The sequence below is a fragment of the Cavia porcellus genome, unplaced genomic scaffold, assembly GCF_034190915.1.
Source record: "Cavia porcellus strain 051 isolate PalLab524CR breed Dunkin Hartley unplaced genomic scaffold, mCavPor4.1 scaffold_29, whole genome shotgun sequence".
Lineage (NCBI taxonomy): Eukaryota > Metazoa > Chordata > Mammalia > Rodentia > Caviidae > Cavia > Cavia porcellus.
Window position 1 is genome coordinate 19,720,314 of NW_026947512.1, and position 18,862 is coordinate 19,739,175.

Here is an 18,862-nt window from a genome sequence, read left to right on the forward strand (position 1 = left end):
TAAATTACACTTAAAATTTGATAAATTAGATTAAAAGCAAAGATAATAAATGATTAAATTTTACCATATCTTAGTTTAACTACATTTTATTATTTTCTATGGCTTTTTATTATTTTCTATGGCTATATTTTATAATTTTCTATGTCTGTGTTGTTATACTACTATATTGTGTTGTGCTACTGTGATTCGCTTTGATTCTGGATCATTGGTGTTATGGTTGGTACCTTGGAATTTGTCATGGTGGGAGTATCTGTGCCTTGGTAATTGGCAAACTCTACAAATCACGGGTTCCTCCCACCATACAACTGATGGTTAAGCATCTATAGCACACTGCTAGGACCAGGGCTTCCATGTATAGGAGGCTCATAAGGTAAAAAGTGGTATATTAGTCAGCTTTTCCATCACTAAGATGAAATGCCCAACACCCACTATTTAAAGGACAGGATTGTTTGATTCACAGATTCAAGTGGGTTCAGTCCATGGCTGACTGATGGAAGGACATAGCAAAAGATAGCTGCTCACCTCATGGCAGCCAGAAAACAGAGAGAGACGGAAGGAGCCATGAGCAAGAATACAGCCTTCCAGGTTACCCCGCAGTGACCCACCTCTTTAGATCAGTTCTCACCTTCCAACAGCATATTCAGCTATGAACTCATCAGTGGATTAACCCATAAAGACTTCCCTATGGCCCCTCATTCTCCACTTAATTGTGTGCTGTACCATTTAGGACTAAAATGTCCTCCAAAAGTCTCATGTATTTAGAGTGTCTTTGTTGGTGACAGTAGCTGTAAAGGGTATCTTTGTGCTTGGATGAGAGGACTGTCTGTCATAACTCTTTGTTTTCCTTAAGGAGCACTGTAACAGAGAGAAGAACACAGGAGGCACGACATAGAGCACTTGAGATAATCTTAGATCATCCCTTCCACTCTGTGCCATGTAAAACTCTTGGAAAATCATCAGCACCCTCCAATCTAATCACCTTTCCACATCCACCTCTGAATACATGAGACTTGTAGGGGACATTTAAGATCTAAACCAAAAGAACAGGCAAATAAGTGAGGAATGACAGAGGACAGAGGACAGTTACCATGGGATACAGAAAAGGAGGAATATCAGAGCCACTTTTGTCCCCAAAAGCTTTTGAACCAGAATGGAGTATTTGGAAATTAAGGTTCCAGTAAATTTCCTGGCAAGCCCCAGAGCCTTGTGTCTACAGACATCCCTGTGACCCACATTTTTGGTTATATCTGCCAGATACTGAGGGCTAAGAGAGCCTGAGTGCATAAATCTGGGGACACCACCAAGTCATGAGGAGGTGAATGGCTCACTTAGAGTCAAACAATGACTCAGAGCCAGCTCTAGTATCCTGACCCCTTTTCCCAGACCAGCTCTTTCCAGGACACTGATGCTCCCTCACCAAACTCCTGCTGATGAAGGAAACAGACAGCAGAGGAGGGCCTGCATGGCTGCTGTCCTTCTATCAGGGAGATCCTGCCTCTTACCCTTCTGCTAACAGGCTCGGGAGGCTTTGTCTGCCCATGAGACGCTGACTACCCATGTCCTCGCAGCCCTTTAGTCATCTCCCTGGACTTTTGTTGTCTAACACAGCCTCATTAAGTACAGAGGAAATGTTCAGCACATGGCGGGTTTGGCATATGGGTGGAGTGACCAATGACAGTTTTGGGAAGCTCCAGATGGCCATCTTGTAGACAAGCCGCCAAAGGGCATCTTCACTCTTCACTGAGATAACATTGAACCATGATTTTTTGTACTCCAGGAGCAGAGCATCACAGAAAATGAATACAAGGAAGGAGGAGGCCCACTCTGCAGGTGAGAGACCTCCTTTCACAGATGAGGAAACTGAGGCCAGAGACCGGAAATGTTGAAAGCCAAGTGACATTGCTAGTAAGTAATTAATGGCGTTGGGTTCCAACACAGGTGTGATATTGTGACATAAAAAAAATATGTGCGCGTATCTGGTCTCTGCCCTCAGTTCTTGGCACACTGCCCCTAAAATCATTGGTTTCACCAGAGTGTGATGAGATTGATTTTTGTACACAAGCAAGATGACTAGTGGCTGAGAGCCCCTAGATAGTTTCAGGGTAGAGACTGGTCACCATAATGACCCATGATTAAAAGGTCATGATTAGAAGGTTGGGACCTTCAGCCACATTCCCCAGTCTCTGAGAAGAAGAGTTGAACTGAAGGTTGAGTTGATCACCAGTGACTGACTATATAATCAATCTTGCTTGTGTAATGAAGCCTCCATAAAACCCCAAAAAAACTGGGTTTAGAGAGCTTCTGAATAGTGGAACATGTGGAGGTAGGGTTCCCAGAGAGGGCATGGAAGCTCTGTACCCCTTTTCACATACTTCATCCTATGTATCTCTCTATCCGTATCTTATAACATCTTCCTGGCTAGCTCGGTAGGTGAAGCACGATACTCTTAATATAATACCCTTTGCAATACACTAGTAAGTGTAAGTAAAGTATTTACTCTGAATTCTATGCACTTTTATAACAAATTGTCAATCCCAAGGAGGTATAGTGGGAGCCCCCAGCTTTAGACAGTGGGTCAAAAGCAGGTTATAATCTGGGCCTGAGCCTGTCATCAGAACTGGGGGACAGTCTTGGTGGGACTGAACCCTCAATATGTTGGACCTGACACTATGTCCAAGTAGACAGTAAACTGTAAGACACCCAGTGGTGTCTGCTGGAGAATTATTTGGTGTAGTGATGGGGTTCATGGAGAAAACCCCACACATCTATTCACAGAAGTCTGCTGAGAAGAAAAACTGCTTTCTATTCAGACTAGATCTCTTGGAAAGTTTTTTTTTCTTCTAAGAACAGAACTGAAGCTTGGTCTCTCCAGCTCCAGATACAATTTGAAATTTATGGAACCGTTACTTCTTTTAGAAAGTAATCTATTATATATATTCCTGGAAGTATGCTGAACACTATGAAATGAATTCAATAAACATAGTTTCTGCCATTTGCAGTCTGGCTTACAGTTTAAAATTGAGAAATGGACACAGACAGCGCAGGGGCTTAGGCTTAGACAATGCAGAGATGGGCAGAGTTTTCATTCCTTGACTGGTAATGATGCATGTTAGCTTAGTGCAGGGGGGAAGGCATGGCCTTGAGAAGACTCACGTTCAAATCCTGTCTGCTATTTACTAGCTCTCTGACCATAGACAACCGCTCAGCCTCTCAGAACCTCAAATTCCCTATCAACTGCAGATAACGAGATTATTAAAGATTACTGTAAAGATTGAAAAAACGTCTATTAGGTACAAAGTACAGCCCCTGGACCATAATAGGTACTTAAATAATGGTAAGGCATCTCATTTCCTTAGGAAAAGACAGTGCAAAGGACAGAGGTGGTGAGGGCCAAAGCATGTGAACCGGGAAAGGGAATTACTTACCTACTTGGTTTTGGTCACAATAACAGCAAGAATTCCTCATGTTAGCATTTTTCCTTATAGTTTGCCCTGAGATTTTTTATAGATTTTACAAATTTATAGATTTTATAGATTGCCCTGAGAGACAAAGCAGTGAGGTCTGTTTCACAGGCTAACACGCATTCATATTTATTCAGTTTAGATTTATTGTTCCAGGCGCATTTTAGCTGATGAGGCTATAGTGATTGTATTAGTCTGCTCTGCTTTAACATAACAAAATACCTGGGGCAGGCTGATTTAATAAAGAGAAGAGGTTTATTAAACTCACAAGTTCTGGAGATTCAAGGGCTTGGCACAGGAATTGGCTTGGCTGTGGTGAGAGCCCTATGGTGGGTGTCAGCTCAATGGCAGAGCACTTATGGGAGGAGGTTTGAGATGGTTTTCACCTTCCTCAGAGCTCAGGGTTCTGAGAGAATTAGTTTAATCTCTGAGGCAGTGCCTAAGGACCTCCATTAAGTCTCCAGCTGTTAAAAGTCCTCCACTTCCCAACATCACCACACCAGGGGCTGTTTAAAAGGATGTGTGAGCTACACGAGCCCTTGGGGGACAAACTGCATTCACACCATGGCCACAGTGTACAACCAAGAGCTGGCAGGTGATGCAAGAGCCTGGCCTCTGACTCTGGGTCCTCTAAGCTGGTATGTGTTCAGCCCTCACTCTTCTAATTCAGGGAAGGTGCACAACACCCAAAATGTGCAGAATTTTGAGGCAAAGAAAGGCAACCATTGGGGGATGTTGTATGCTGACTCATTCTGTGGTTGTCTGCAGTCCTAGGGCAGGGTTGAGCTACTTATGGAAGCCTCCTTCCTTGACATCTCTCCCAGACTTGGCAAGCACCCATGCCAGGCTCGTGGAGGCTCAATCCCACAGGACAATTGCTTCTGGGCTGCTGCTCTGGGCTCCATGCCAGGCAGACACTGGCACTCATATACACAGTGCAACAAATGAAAGATAGGACAGGTACTGCATGTCAATGACAAGAGAGAGAGAGAGAGAGGCAAAAAAAGACATTCAGTTCTGCTGGCCTTTGGGGCCCCAGGTGGCTGCTGGGACCCTGCCCAAGACAGCATGAATATGAAGATGTGCACTTGGGGAGCCTGGGAAGGACCCAAGTGACCACATCTGCCCAGTGGCAATGGAAGAGGCAGGGATGTTGGAGCAAATGTGTCTAGCGTGTGGATCTGTGAGCGTGTTTGTGGTTTGGGTGTTGGAGTGCGTGCTGAGTGTTGTGGGAATGGTGGGTGGGTGTGAATGTGTGTGTGAGCTGTATGCATCCAAGATGTAAATAGAAAGCAGAGAGGCTGATGCCATAAGCCTCAGACAGAAACTTCATAGACAAATTCATTCTGCAGGAACCTGTGTGGACTGCCTGTAGGTGCAACTGGTATATATGTCTTGCCTAATGTTTAAAAGGATGTATGAATAGATATATTTAGAACATGCACTTGTGTATATGAATTCTGGGGTTTGTTATGGCCTGTATGTTGGTGTCTTCCCAAATTCACATGTATGGACATAGTCCCAAATGTGACAGTACTTGAGATAAAGTTTTTAAGGATGGAATAGTTCCTTATAAAAAGGCAGTGGTCTTGCCCTTTTTTGCCTTATGAGGACAAAGCAAGACTTAGGGGCCAGGGTTTAAACAGAGAACAGCCCTCACAGATACTGAACCTGCTGGGGCTTTGACCTGAGTATCCCCAAACTCCAAAGCGATGAGAAATAAACTCCTTTTCTTTATGAAGTACTGAGGTAATCTGGATAGTGAGCTGAGGAGCTAAATAAGGTGTGTGCTTTGTGTACCTATGTGAAGCTGGCGTGTTCTGGCCAGGACTGGAGACAAGATACTAGTATAGGACAGTGACGGACTCCTGTTTCCTATAGGCTTAGGATCTTCTCATCCATGATCTGTTGCACTTTATTTATGCTGAATGAAACTCTAAAGGTTTATGTTTGAGGTTTATATAAGACTTTGACCACTATCTTAGTCCTTTTTCTGTTGCTAATACAAAATACCTGAGGTTGAATTTTTTTATAAGGAGATTTACTAGCTTACAGTTTTGGAGTCTGAAATTTCAGGATTTAGTGGCCCCACCTGGTTGGCTTCAGGTGAGGGCCTTTATGGTAGAAGTATGTACAAGGGAGGGGGCTTTTGAAGCAACACATGGCAAGAGAGGAAGTAAGAGACCAGGGAGGGGATGGCCTCTTTCTGAAGAACCTGCTTTCCGGGAAATGAATCCATAGCAGCAAGACCTACCTCATTCTCAGGTCCAGCCTTAATCCCTCGCTAGGGTGATCTTCATCCACACACCTCCCATAAGGCCCCAGCTCTTAAGGAATCCCAGCTATTTTATATACCAAGACATTGAAGGCCACCCCTCTAGTTCAGGATCCTTTAGGGGACAAACCTTATCAAGCCATAGCAGACCCTTCCGTGGTATCACCAGCTACTCAACCCCAAGCCAGCCAACACACCTCCATTCTTGGCCCTACCAAGGAGGGACTCCTGTCACAGGACTGGACAATGTGAAAGACTGTCATAGCCTTGCCTCATTCTATGGCTTAAAGAAAGAGGCTCACAGCTGAAACTAAGTGGTTCATACCAGCTGCATTCTGCAGAGCTGCGATGCAGATATCCTAGTGTCCCACCAGGGGCCTCAAGGGACTGCATGGAGAGCCCAGATAACTTCCCCACCACCCTGTCATCTCCTGCAAGCTGTTTACTCTACAGGCCCCTCTGCTCTGGGGCTACCATCCCTTCTGTGCTCATTTGTCTCTGCTTTTGTCTAATGAGGCACAGGAGCTGCTGAAACTGACAATAGAATTACCTGGGACGCTAGGTTCTGTCAATCTCCATTAGAAGCCCAGGGAGAGAACCATCAAAGCACAAGGACACCTTGGTGCTGTTACTGCAACCAAGTTCACTGTGAAAGCAAACAAAGCAACCTCTTTCCTCCACACCTGGCTTTGGGCCCAGGCTGCTGCAAGCATTCCTTCTGCTGTCCCAGGAAACTAGAGCCTCTGGGGGTGGTGGCCCTCATGGTGGGGGCATCAGCCGGGCTTACCCAGACCCAGAAGGGATCTGCCCAAGCTTGGCTCAAAAGTCCTCTCGATATTTGAATGACTTATGGCAACTCTAAGGCCTCCTCAGATCTCTACAGTTTTCTGGGTGACTTACGTCTCCTGGCCTCTCTGATTTGATGGGCCGTGTCTCTGGTCCCCCTACCATCTATCTATATGCTCTCTTCAGTTCCCATAATTTCAACCCATTTTCAACTGTCTTTTTCACTCAAAGTTTAGTCTTTTCAACATGGTGCTGGAACAGTTGGACAAACATATGCAAAAAGTGAATCTCAACTTAAACTGCACCATTTGTTCAAAGATTAACTCAAAATTATCTTTGAATGGATCATATAAACCCTCTATAAAATGTAAGACTATAAAATTTCTAGGAGGAACATATAGGTGGATATCTCCGTGACTTTGGTTATGCAAAGAGGTTTTAGATAAAATGCCAAATGCATAATCCATGAAAGAAGTAAAAGGTAAATGCAGTATTATCAAAATTTAAAACTTTTGCAAATGACATTGTTAATAAAATACAAATACAAGCCATAGGTAGGGAGTAAATATTTGAGAATCACATTTTTTTACAAAGTGCTTGTATCTAGAATATATAAATACACTCAAACTGGATGTAGTGGCACATGCCTATAATCTCAGCACCCTGAGAGGCAGAGACAGGAGCATCATAAATCAGAATCCAGCCTGGGCAACTTCATGACATAGTAAGACCTTGACTCAGTAAGACCCTGGGGTTGCAGCTCAGTATGAAGGCCCTGGATTGATTCCCACAAAAACCCAAAACAACTCAAAACTCAACAGTAAGATAGCAAATCCCACTGGGAAAAAAAAACCAGCTGAAAGATTAGAACAGTCACTTTTCCAAAAAAGATACAGGAGTGGCCAAAAATGCAAAAGAAAAGATACAGCAAAGCGTTAATCACCAGTGAAATATAAAATGGAAACCACAATGAGATATTACTACAAATCTATTAGACAATCAGATACATGAGTGTACCTGAGACCGTGACAGTGCCAAGTGCTGACGAGGTTGTAGACTTCCCTGAAGCCAGGGCAAAGCAAATGGTGCAGTAGCCATTTTGGAAAAGAGTCTGGCAATTTCTCACAAAGCTAAACATACTACTCACATGATTCTACAATCTTACCCTCCTTGCTGAAGAAAAATGAAACCTGAATGGGAATGGGCACAGTGGCTTTAATCATAAATGTGCAAAACTGGAAACAACCTAAATGTTCTTTAATTTGCAAATAAACAAATCATGGTACTTCTATAGAATGAAATACTACCAAGAAATTTTTAAAAAGGAAGGACCGGTTGACAAAACAGAATTGATGAATTTGAAATGTATTTTGCTAAATAAAAGAAGTCAATGCAAAAGCTTATATATTGCATGATTTATATGACATTTATATGACATTCTGGCAAATTCTAGAACATTCTGAAAAGGCATAATTATAAGAACAAAAAGGAGTATGTAGTGGCTGGGATAGGTAGGGGTAGGGATCGGGCAGGGGTTTAGAGGAAAGGAGTTGGAGTTGTTCCTTCTGGATCATGATGGCAGTGTGGGTTTATAATCCCAATCCTTGACAAAATCTATTGCACGCTATAACACAGAAAGCCAATTTCACTGTACAAATGTTTAAAAACTGACCAGAAAGTTGGAAGAACTTTCCAACTTACAAAGTGATAAATAAATCAAACTGTGTTATAAATAAATCATAGCTAGCTGTGTGTGGTGGCACACACCTGTAATCCCAACACTCAGGAGGCTGAGGCAGGGGAATTGCTGTGAGTTCAAGGCCAGCCTGGACTACAAAGTGAGTTCAAGGCCAGCCTGAGCTGCATTGTGAAATCCTTTCTCAAAAAAAGAAAAGAAAAGAAAACAAATCAGAGCACAAATAATAGTATAAATGGGAAAGAAAATAACCTGAATTACTGGAAAACAGTTTTAAAGCAGAAGGGCTGCACACAAGTACTGTACTTTGGTCAGGAAATTTGTTTCCTGCAAGGGTATGGGCTAATTCTAAAGCAGCTTCACCTGGGAGCATAGCAGGGCTTGAGTGACATGTAAACACGGTCACTTCGATAGACATGCGGCCTAATGTACCACAATATAGATGAAGCGAATGCTGTGCCAAATAAAACATTGCTCAGAGGGAACACAGGCCGTGAGGCTCCTGTGAGCCCTTGGCACAGTATTTTCAATAGCTAATCAATACCTCACTTGTTTTATGTGTGTTTTTCCTTAAACACACCTTATTTCCTGAACAATGCTGACTCATTACCACTGAACCCCTGTAACTCACGCCTGACCGAAGCTCACCTAAGCCATGTATTCCTTCCGCAATGCACATTATGGCCTTCTTACGCTTAGAGGCTGTAGACAATATTTTAGCACCATGTTTGGGGAGCCTTTTACGAATGAAATCAGCAAAACAAACAAAAAACATGGCACTAAATGCACTGCAGAAAGGGTACCGGTTCCCACAGGAGAGCTGAATCCTGCCACAGTGCCTTCCCTGAACTCAGACAGGAATGAACACACTGAGGCATCACATATCTTGTGTGTGTGTGTGTGTGTGTGTGTGTGTGTGTGTGGTTGGGGGATAAGTACTGGGAACTGAACCTAAGGCCTTCATACTGAGCCAAATTCCCAGACCGTTTTTTTTTTTAAATTTGGAAACAGGGTCTTACTAAATTGCTAAACTAGCCAGATTGGGCTTGACTTTGTGATCCTCCTAACTCAGCCTTCCGGAGTGCAGGGATGACAGACCACCATACCATATTGTAGCAATCTTTTGATGTTCCAGACATATCTAGGAATACCTGCTGAGGTGTCATGAGTACTGATTTGGGAGGTAGTCACAAAGAAATTTTATCTAATGAAAGAATTTTCAAATCCAGTCCTGAATCCATGAATAACAAGGATCAACTGTGTACTGCAGATAATGACAGCCAGGCCGGGAGAATAAGATATCCTCCCTGAGGTCGGTGACATTTCTGGAGTGCAGTAGACTTCCTGGAGTGGAGCTCAGAGGAGAGTAAAGGGACCCTCAGAGACCACGCCTCTATCATCCCGTTTGAAAAGGACAGCACAGGTCAGGAGGGGGAGGTGAGCTCTTGGGTCACACACTTTAGCTCTGTCTCTTTCCCATACCTAGTTGCTTCCCTTTGCCTCTCCAGAATTGAAGAGTTCCCTCAGCATTAGGATGGGGGTCAGGATGCTTGAAATCCAGGCCGAACTTTCCCAGACAGATCGCTGTCTTACACGGCAGAGAGAAGCTCTTGGCAGCAAGCGCAGCCTCTCTTTCGGGCAGCAGTGCTCAGTCTGCAGGTGATCTCATCCATTCTCATTACTGTAAGTACCATCTATATGCAAATCTATACCTCCAGCCCAGACCTCTTCCCCTGAACTTCAGACTCCAATTGCCAGTGCCTCCTCTGCTTCGCTGCCTGGCTATCTGAGGGCATCACAGATCTAACATCTCTCTGCAGAACTTCCATTCCCTCCCCCACCTGCCCCTGCTCTTTGCTCTTTCCCGTCTTAGCAAAGGCAGCACCAGTGGCTCGGTCTAGAGCCAGGACGCCGTCCTCCACACAACCCGGCAGTCAGTTGTGTTGGCCCCCAGGGCTTCTTACCATCTTCACCTCCACTGCTCCTGCCTGCCCTGGGCCCTCTGATGGGTGCAATGCAAACCTCCAGAACTGGGTTCTGCATGCGTTCAGGCTTTCTCCACACAGTCTGTCACACAGCAGTGAGAACTGTCCTTACAAAGTACTCTGTCACTGCTCTGTTCCAAACCTTCCAAAGACCTCCAAGACTCAGAGATGACCCCCACGCCTGTGGAGCTCTGATCTCTCCTCCTACCCCATCCTTTCCTCCCTCTCCCACCTGCACGGCTCCTAGTGGATCCTGGACACCAGGAACACTGTGCCCCAGAAGCTCTTCCCCCAGAGAGCAGGTCCATGGCTTCTTAACACCTCCGGCTTGGTCGGGGCAGGCAGAAGATCTGTGATGGAAGCCTTCATTCGCCACATGGCAGAATCAGGCCTGCACCGGCAGCTCTGCTCAGCGGTTTACCTACAGTGCACCCCAAACACCTTGATGGAACTGCACCCTCCACTGCCCTCTGACCTCTGAATCCTGGTTTTTCTTCTTAACCCTCATCACCACCTGCTATGATCCATTTCTCCATCTGTAAATTGTCCACCCCTCCTCCCTAACTCAAGACTGGGAGCTAATGCCTAATTGCTTTGCCATACAGTCCCTATATCTAGAACTCTGCCTAGAACTCAGTAGGCTTTTATTTTTATTTTATTTTTTTAGCAATTGAATGAACACACATGAGTTTATACTTTAACCAGAATCTTCGTGCCTTCTGCCCTGCCCAGTGAGGATCACAGGAGATGCCAGCTCCGGAGGCCAGACCTGGTTTCCCTTGGCACCATGAACTGGACCCCTCTCAGGGACTCTGACAGCACAGCGTCACCGGGAAGGCTATGAGATGAAACCGACCAGTGTTTCCTAACAGCCTCTTCGACCAGAGGCCCAGGGACTTCTAGCAAGACCAAATAATAAAAGCTACATCTTGGGGTTTGGGGCTGCTTCCCCACCCCGGCTTCTCCCACGCCTCGCGGACTTGGCACCACAGCCCTGCCTGCCGAGCTACTCTGCCGCGCTGCAGATCTGCCCCACTTCCGAGCCAACCCTCCCGCCCCACACAGAGGTTCGCAGAGCTCATCTGGAACCTTCTGATTTGCATCTCCAAAGAAATAAAATAAATTCCAGTAAACGCTGTTTATTTTTCCTTCTGTTTGCCCCAAGGCAGGCCCGTTGTGAGTCCCGGATACAGAGTGGGTAATCAAGGCGATTTCTGTGGGTAGGGGAGCCAGCCAGAGACCTGGGGAGCCTTCACAATAAAGGAGGGGGCTGCAACAACTCCTGTTTGAAAGCGATGGGGGGAGGCAGGAGGAAAAGATAAATGACAACAAAACCTGCCTGACACAATTATAGCCACATTTGCATAACAGAGACTGAACACTCGCTTAGAAGGAGTGGTAATTAGATTCTCCAGTGATTAGGGACACTTTCCAAATGTAGGCAGAGGAGATGAAAATCCAGCCTTGAAGTGGAAAAGGGATGTGCAGAATTGAGAATGCACAGAACTGAAGATCACTTGTGGGTGGCAGGAGCAAAGGACTCACTGGTGCATGCACACAGACACACACACACACACACACACGCACCCTCCCATCACCTGGCCAGCCAGGGCTTCAGGTCTATGGATTGGGATGGGACAGTGTGAACAACCCACTACCCTGCCTGGGTAGTGCCAGGCTCTATTCCAAACCATCTGTGTGACCTTGCTGTAAACTCCCTGGGGCCTAGTGAGTCCCCTGTTGATAGTCTGTTTTTCAGTATATAACAGAATAACCAAAGTAAGCTATCTTTATAAAGTAAAGATGCTTGTGTAGCTCAAAGTTCGGGACACTCAAGGGCATGGTGCTGGCCTTGAGTTGGCTCTACTAAGGACCTCATGACAAATGACACCACAACAGTGGGAGTGTATATTCTGTCACCTTTCTGTTGCTGGGATTTTGGCTCACAGTTTCAAAGGATTCAGTTCGTGGTTGGCTGCCTCCAAGGCAGCACAATGATGGCAGAAAGATTCGGTGGAGGGAAGATCTCAGCCCTGTGGCCCATGCAGACACACCCAGAAATGTGCTTTACTAATTTCCTAAGCATCTCTCAACCCATCAACTTGACAACCAAAATTAACCATCACAAGAACAAGTGTGGGGGAAGACATTCCACCTCTAGACAGGAAGCCAGGAGTGGCTCGGAAGTCAGGATCACCTTATAAGAACCCATTCCGACAAGGGTCAGAAGTCCCAGGAGAGCTACCTTAGTCTCTCTGGTGTAGCTCCTCCAATGACCTAAAGACCACCCAGTAGGCTCCACCTCTTACCACAGCTCAGCACTGCTGCACAGGGGATCCAGCTCCAAAAACAGGAACCTTTGGGGAACATAAGCAATAACAGGGGGCTACTTGATCAAAGTTAAGTGAGGGCCTATCAGAAGAGGCTGTGGAGATTAAACACAGGCAGTGCCTTCCTCCCCAGTGTCCTTATATGAGCCCCTTCCAGAGGAGAGGTGTTTAAGCTGAACCAGTAGGCCACCCTAGGGAGGGAACAAGGTCAGTAGGCTTGTGATGAGGGAGTGTGGCCTAGAAGCATTAGGTCTAGAAAGTTAGGAGGCCTGATCTTAGATCAGCTCTTCCTCTCTCTGAGCCCAGATTTTCACCTTCTGCGCTCCTGAAAAGCATGATGTCATAGACTATTGTTTGGGGGTTTGTTTTTGTTTTTGAGAGAGGGTCTTGCTATGTAGTTCAGGCTGTCCCTGAATGCACTATGCAGTGCAGGCTGGCCTCAAATTTGAGGTCATCCTCCTGCCTCTGCTTCCAGGTTACTGGGATTACAGGCGTGCCCACCTCATCCAGCTCATAGAGATCATTTGAATGTAATATTTATGTACATATAAAATCTATTTCCAAATGTGGATGCCTTATTATTAGTAACAGGTTATTTGTGTCATGCCTCCTACTGCTTGGATTATGAATTCCTTGATGATAAGGACCAGATTTTTTATTATGTTTTATATCATTTTTAATTCTTCGTATTAAGCACATATTGGGTGATGAAATGCTTAATGGATGACTAACTATCTCTGACATTTGCTTCCTCTACAGTGCTGTGGGACTGGCCTGTGACAGGGGCCGCTTTCAAATCAGACATTTTAACCTCGGCCTGTGGTTGCCATGACTCAGCAGTGCATTAAGGGACTTCAGGGATGTGACAGGGCTTCTGGGCAGTGTAGGGATGCTGGACCCAATGTCCTTGGTTTCCAGGAACAGTGAACTGCAAGAGGCTTCTGCAAGTACAAATTAAATAAACAGGCACACACTTGCACGCACATGCACACACACACATGCACTTTAAGAGAACAGATTCATCTCATCCTCGCCTCTCAAGTAGACTCTTGCATTAGAAACTAATTGTTATGATTAGAGAAAAATCAGTCAACATTTTGTTCTTCTTTAGAGGGGGTGGCTGTGTGTGTGTGTGTGTTCATTTAAGTTGTGGTTATAGAAGTATTTCTGCAAGTCAAGTATTAGCAGAAGCTAAGAGTATGTGTTCAGCTGGTTTCCATGGTAACCTGTCAGCTTCTTTGCTTCCCTCTCTCTCTGTTACGCAGATACTCCTTTTTCAAACAGAAGGACCAAGAGGAGTGAAAGAGAGAATGGGCCCATCCACAGTAGTGAATGGCTTCTAGATACCACGGTTGAGGAGCTGTGGCATCTGCCAGCGGAGAGCAGAGGTGGTGGGCAATGGACCCCTGTACCAAGGTCATCCCTCCCCAGCTCCTGACAGCCCAGCTGGTGCTTCTGGCACAGTGAGCCTAGAGCTTAATTATATGCTTGGGATTCTGCACTCCCCAAGACCAGGTATTAGTTTTTAAAATAGGACAGCAAAAGGGTAGAAGGAGGCAGGAGCCAGGGAGAAGTGGAGACGGGAGGAACTGAGATAGCTGCAAAAAGAGAACAACTTTTTGACCTTTTGCTATTTTGAGCAAACAAGAGTCCCCAGAGAGAATAGGTGAACGCAAAAAGTCAGAGGAATGGGATTTAGGCTCAGAACAAATATAGGCTTAGCCTAGATATTTCCCAGTTTGGAAGCCACCTATTTGATGATGCAAGACATATATCCTATAAAATCTATAGAACAGATAAATGTGGGAATCTGTACACTCTCCCTGCAGTGTTTACTTAAAAGTCTTACTCTTTTTCCTTAATACTTTATAATACAATCAGCCAATTACTTAGGGCAAGAGAACATAGCCAGAGAACCACAGACCTATGTTCTGTTTAGCCTAGACGACTACTGTGCGTGCCAAGCGCGGCTCCAGTCCCATCACATGTATTGATTAACTCATTTATTCCCACAAAAACCCTTTATTGTAGATCCTATTAAGAACCACCACTTTACGAGATGGAGTTAGAGATACAAAGAGATTCAGTAAATTGTCCAAGGTCACACAGCAAGCAAGTGACAAAGCCAAGGTTCAAAGCTCCAGTTTGTATTTGGAACTCCCTTGCTAACATAGCTGGCAGAGAACCTGGAGAAGGTCACATCCACCCATCTCACTGCTCAGAGGAATCCAAGATCCAGAGTATGGGACTTACCCAAGGTCACACAGCCTGTGAGGTGCAGAGGTCTAGGAAACTGCCCAGATACTATACAAGAGCAGCGCCCTGCCTTCTGGGAAAGGACAGTAGGGCAAAGTCCTTGCCTCCAACTCCAGCTTCCTCCCACTCCCAAGGAGCATAGCCCTTGCCCCCTTCCCTTCGAGGCGCCCCTCCCCAGATGTCCCCATCAGCCTGTCTAAGCCTTGTCTCCCTGGGTGAAGGGGAAGAGGCTCTGCCCAGCAGTCCTGCTAGGAATGACAGCACCGCCCACCACCCTGTCATCTCTGCCTTGCTCATCTCTGTCAGACACCTCCCAGCTCCCAGCTGTCTGTCAGCAGCTGCTCGGGGATATAAATAACCAGCCTTTGGCAGAGGCGCCCCGGCAGAGAGGGATGGAGGGAGGAGACAGATGGGGTGGTGACAGGCAATGAAGAAATACAAGGGTCCTCCTTTGGGCTCAGATATTCCACGTTGTTCCTCAGAGGAGCTGGCCGAAGCTTGCAAGGCAACAGGGAATTTGGGTTTAGCAGGAAGCAGCTTAGTAGAAGAAGGAGTCAGCAGGTCAGCTCTGCCACGGTATCCCCAGCTCTCCATCTGCCTGGAGCCTGGTGTAGACTGTGCCACTCTAACCCTTCTCTATACCCCTCTTTGATTCTCTCCCTCCCTCTTTCCCTCCCTCCCTCCCTTTCTTCCTTCCTTCCTTCTTTCTCTCTTTCTTGAGACAGGGTCTTACTATGTAGTCCAGGCTGGCTACCAACTCTAGATTGGGCTGACTTCAGACTTGAACCTTCCATCTCCTGAGCAATGAGATTACAGGCCTGCACCTCCACGCGCCTCTTTGTGTCTCATGAATCTTACGGAAGGATATGGGACACGTCACCCACAGGCCTCGTGAAGTGGAAGGATGCTAGTGGTACTCAGAGAAGATGGTTCTGGAGAGGAGAGGGCCCTATGCCTGATGCAAGCACTGAGCAGGGTCAGAGGGAGGATGAAAGGAAACTCTGGGCAGAATGGGAAGGACAAGAGAACAAATGAACATTTCACCAGGATTTATCAAGCCTCTGCCGCATGGTGGGAGCATCCATATTCTCTCATTTCGTCATCCACAATCCCAGGGTGTGATCTCAACTTTACAGACAGGGTCACTGGACTATCAAGGAGAACTGAGACAAAGCAGGGCTGGAGGAACCACTGGGGATCACCAGGTCAATTCCCACATTCTGCTGGGGAGACACAAAGTGAAATGCCCCAAGTCACACTGCCTGGTAACGGCAGAGCTGGCTAGAAATGGCTCAGCAACACCCAGAAGCCATGGCAGCTGCTGCTGTCTTCCCTTGGGGCCAGCAGCTGGTAGCTGGGTTGGTGCAGCAAGTCACCCTAGCAGAGTCACATGAGAGGCTCTAATGCAGAGATGACATTAAGGGAAAGGTGTCCAAACTGCACCCTGCAGACAGCATGAGGTCCTGGACAGCTCATCAAACAGCCCCACAAGAACGTGGACTTTAAACATCCTCTTGAGCTGTACACTCTGTTACTTGAGTGCCTGGCTGTAGTGGTGTTGAGGGGCCATTGTTGAGGGTGCAGTTTGGAGCTAACTCCTCTTCTTCTGCCTGTCCCCTATGATCAGTTTCTATTGTCTTCCTTTTTTGAATATTATAATGAAAAATATTAAAAATAAAAGAAGTTTTGATATTTATATACATTAACTATATTATACATTTTATACGCAGCCCAAGATAATGCCTATTCACTCAATGCAGCTCAAATAAGACAACAGCTTGGACCCCCATAATTTATCAGGGTCTATTTTTATCACTGACCATCTGACTTTCAAGATCATGCGGTTCACCCTCTTTCATGTGCAGAATCACATGAGAGGTGGTTAAAACAGAGAATCCAGGGCCACTCCAGGGCTTCTGGATCAGTAGGTGTGTTTTTTAGACTTTGAATTTTGTGCGTAGCATCTAGCTGGGAAGAGAATGCCCATCCCATAGTTACCCAGTGTCTTAGAGCAAAAGGCTTTGTGAGTACATCTTTGATAGGTAAACCCTTCTCTATCTGGCCACTTCACCTGAGGCAGCATGCTCCTCTGCTAATCAATCCATGGCCAGAGACCAAGCAACTGGTACTACCCGCTGGCTGAGCCCGTTAAAATACCCTAACTAACCCACCCTAAACCGTCCCACCCTGCCTTCTCTCCCTGCACAGTCCCACAAAGTTGTGGCCTGGCCTCCTCAGTCTTGCCCCGCTGACTCTGCCAATGTCCCACAAGGCCCTGCAGGACATGGCTTGCCTCCTATCCCTAGGAACCGAGGGTATAATTTACTAGTTTCCTGTGCCCCTATTGGCTACCCCTGACTGGCACATAAAGACCACAGACATTGAGTTTGTAGCAGAGCCTGAAAATTTATCCCATGTTGCTTTGAGAACTCTTGCTAGAGAGGATTCAAAGTCACTAGAGGAAGTAGTAAATTTGCAGAGGGAGGTGCTTGAAAAGAAAAAGATGAAGAAGCTGATCTCTTCCTCTGATGCGCTAGGTACTGCCCAAGTGGACGGTACTGCCCTCAGACATGGTGGAATGGCCACCCAGAACCTGACAGGCAGGGTGTAACAAAGTGGGACACAAGTACCAGCAGCATGAGCGTCCTAGAGAAGGTGGTAGCAATGTGGATTGCAAGGCTGTCCCCAAGCTATTGAACCACGTGGTCTGAGTGTGGTATACAGTCTATGCTGTAAGCTCTCCAGAGAATTCTAGGGGAAATGACACTTGGGTATCACCAGCTAGATCAATCATCCGCCTTCCTCCCAGAGCCTAGAAGACCTGAGCAAGGAGTTGCTTGCTGGGGCCCACAGTAGCTGAGGTTGGAAGCTCTCCCAGATACAGCTGCTTAGCAGATGTCTTGTGGGTGCTACAGCAGGACATGGGGATGCAGTCAGGTGCACTACAGCGGGGTCTAGGGAGGACCATCCCATGCAAGTCTGCACAGGCTCTGATCTCCAGAGGCTTGGAGGCAGCCGTGGAAAGGCGTGGCAGACTCTGGAGACTGGCAAGGAGCCATTGCTTACAGGTGGTGGCAGAGCATGAACTGTCAGGTGATCCAGGGATTTAGTCATGGGCCCTCATTCTACACAGACAGTCCAGGGGCTTTTCTATTTCAGGGGAGGACGAGAGAGCATGAGGATGGGGGTGCTGGACTTCTTGCTCAGTTGGGCAGAAGGTTGCTTATAAGATTGATTTAAGTATTAGTAAAGTCCGTACTGGGCACTGTGATCCAAGCACTCTGTAATCCTTGTAATCCAAGCACTCTGGGAGGCTGAGGATCCTAAGTTTGAGACCAGCCTAGGCAACTTAGTGAGACCTTGTCTTAAAATAAAAAAGGCTAGAAATGTAGCACAGTGGTGGAATGCTTGCCTACCATGCATGAGACCTCTGGTTCAATCCCTATTTCACAAATAAACAAACAAACAAACAATTTATTTATTTATTTTTTATCGGTACCAGGGATCGAACTCATGACTGCTGGCTTGCAAGGTGCTTATGCCGCTGAGCTAAATCCCCAGCCCCAAACAAGCAAACAAAAAAGAAAATGCGCACATACACTTGTGACCTAAGCTGATAAAGCATGTCACATTGTCTTTCACTAGATTTCATATTTTATTTGTGCCTCTAATGAGAGAATTAGAGTTAATCCTGTGTATCTGGAGATTCTAAATCCAAGGATTCAACCAACTGCAGGTCAAAAATATTAGGAAATAAAATGCATCCATACTAAATTTGTAAAGATTTTTTCCTAGTCATTCTTCCCTAAACAATACAGTATAACAACCATGTAGGCAGCGTTTACAATGCACTAGATATTATAAGTAATCTAGACATGATTTAGAGTATATGGGAGAATCATGTAGGGCATGTGCACAATGCCATCTTCTGTGAGAGTCCTGAGCAGACTCAAGTTTGGTATCCATGAGGGGTCCTAGAGCCAGTGGCCCTTTGGATCCCAAGGGGCCACTGCACTTGCCATGGTGACTTGTGACTATTGGTAGCTGGAGGCTGAAGGCTAAGAAAGAAACGC

General features: G+C 46.0%; 2 long non-coding RNA genes across 2 annotated transcripts in view; one reads left to right on the plus strand and one right to left on the minus strand.

Moving 5' to 3' along the window:
* The window catches only part of LOC134473880 (uncharacterized), a 40,203-nt gene extending 25,276 nt beyond the window's left edge, over positions 1–14,927 (minus strand). The window contains exon 1 of the long non-coding RNA XR_010044360.1: positions 14,787–14,927. This is a non-coding gene — a long non-coding RNA (uncharacterized LOC134473880). The remainder of the gene's footprint in view (positions 1–14,786) is intronic.
* On the plus strand, positions 1,764–11,268 carry LOC134474015 (uncharacterized). The gene is made up of 4 exons (XR_010044554.1): positions 1,764–1,905; positions 9,489–9,641; positions 9,727–9,901; positions 10,936–11,268. It is a non-coding gene; the product is annotated as an uncharacterized LOC134474015 (long non-coding RNA).
* Positions 14,928–18,862: the final 3,935 nt, after the last annotated feature.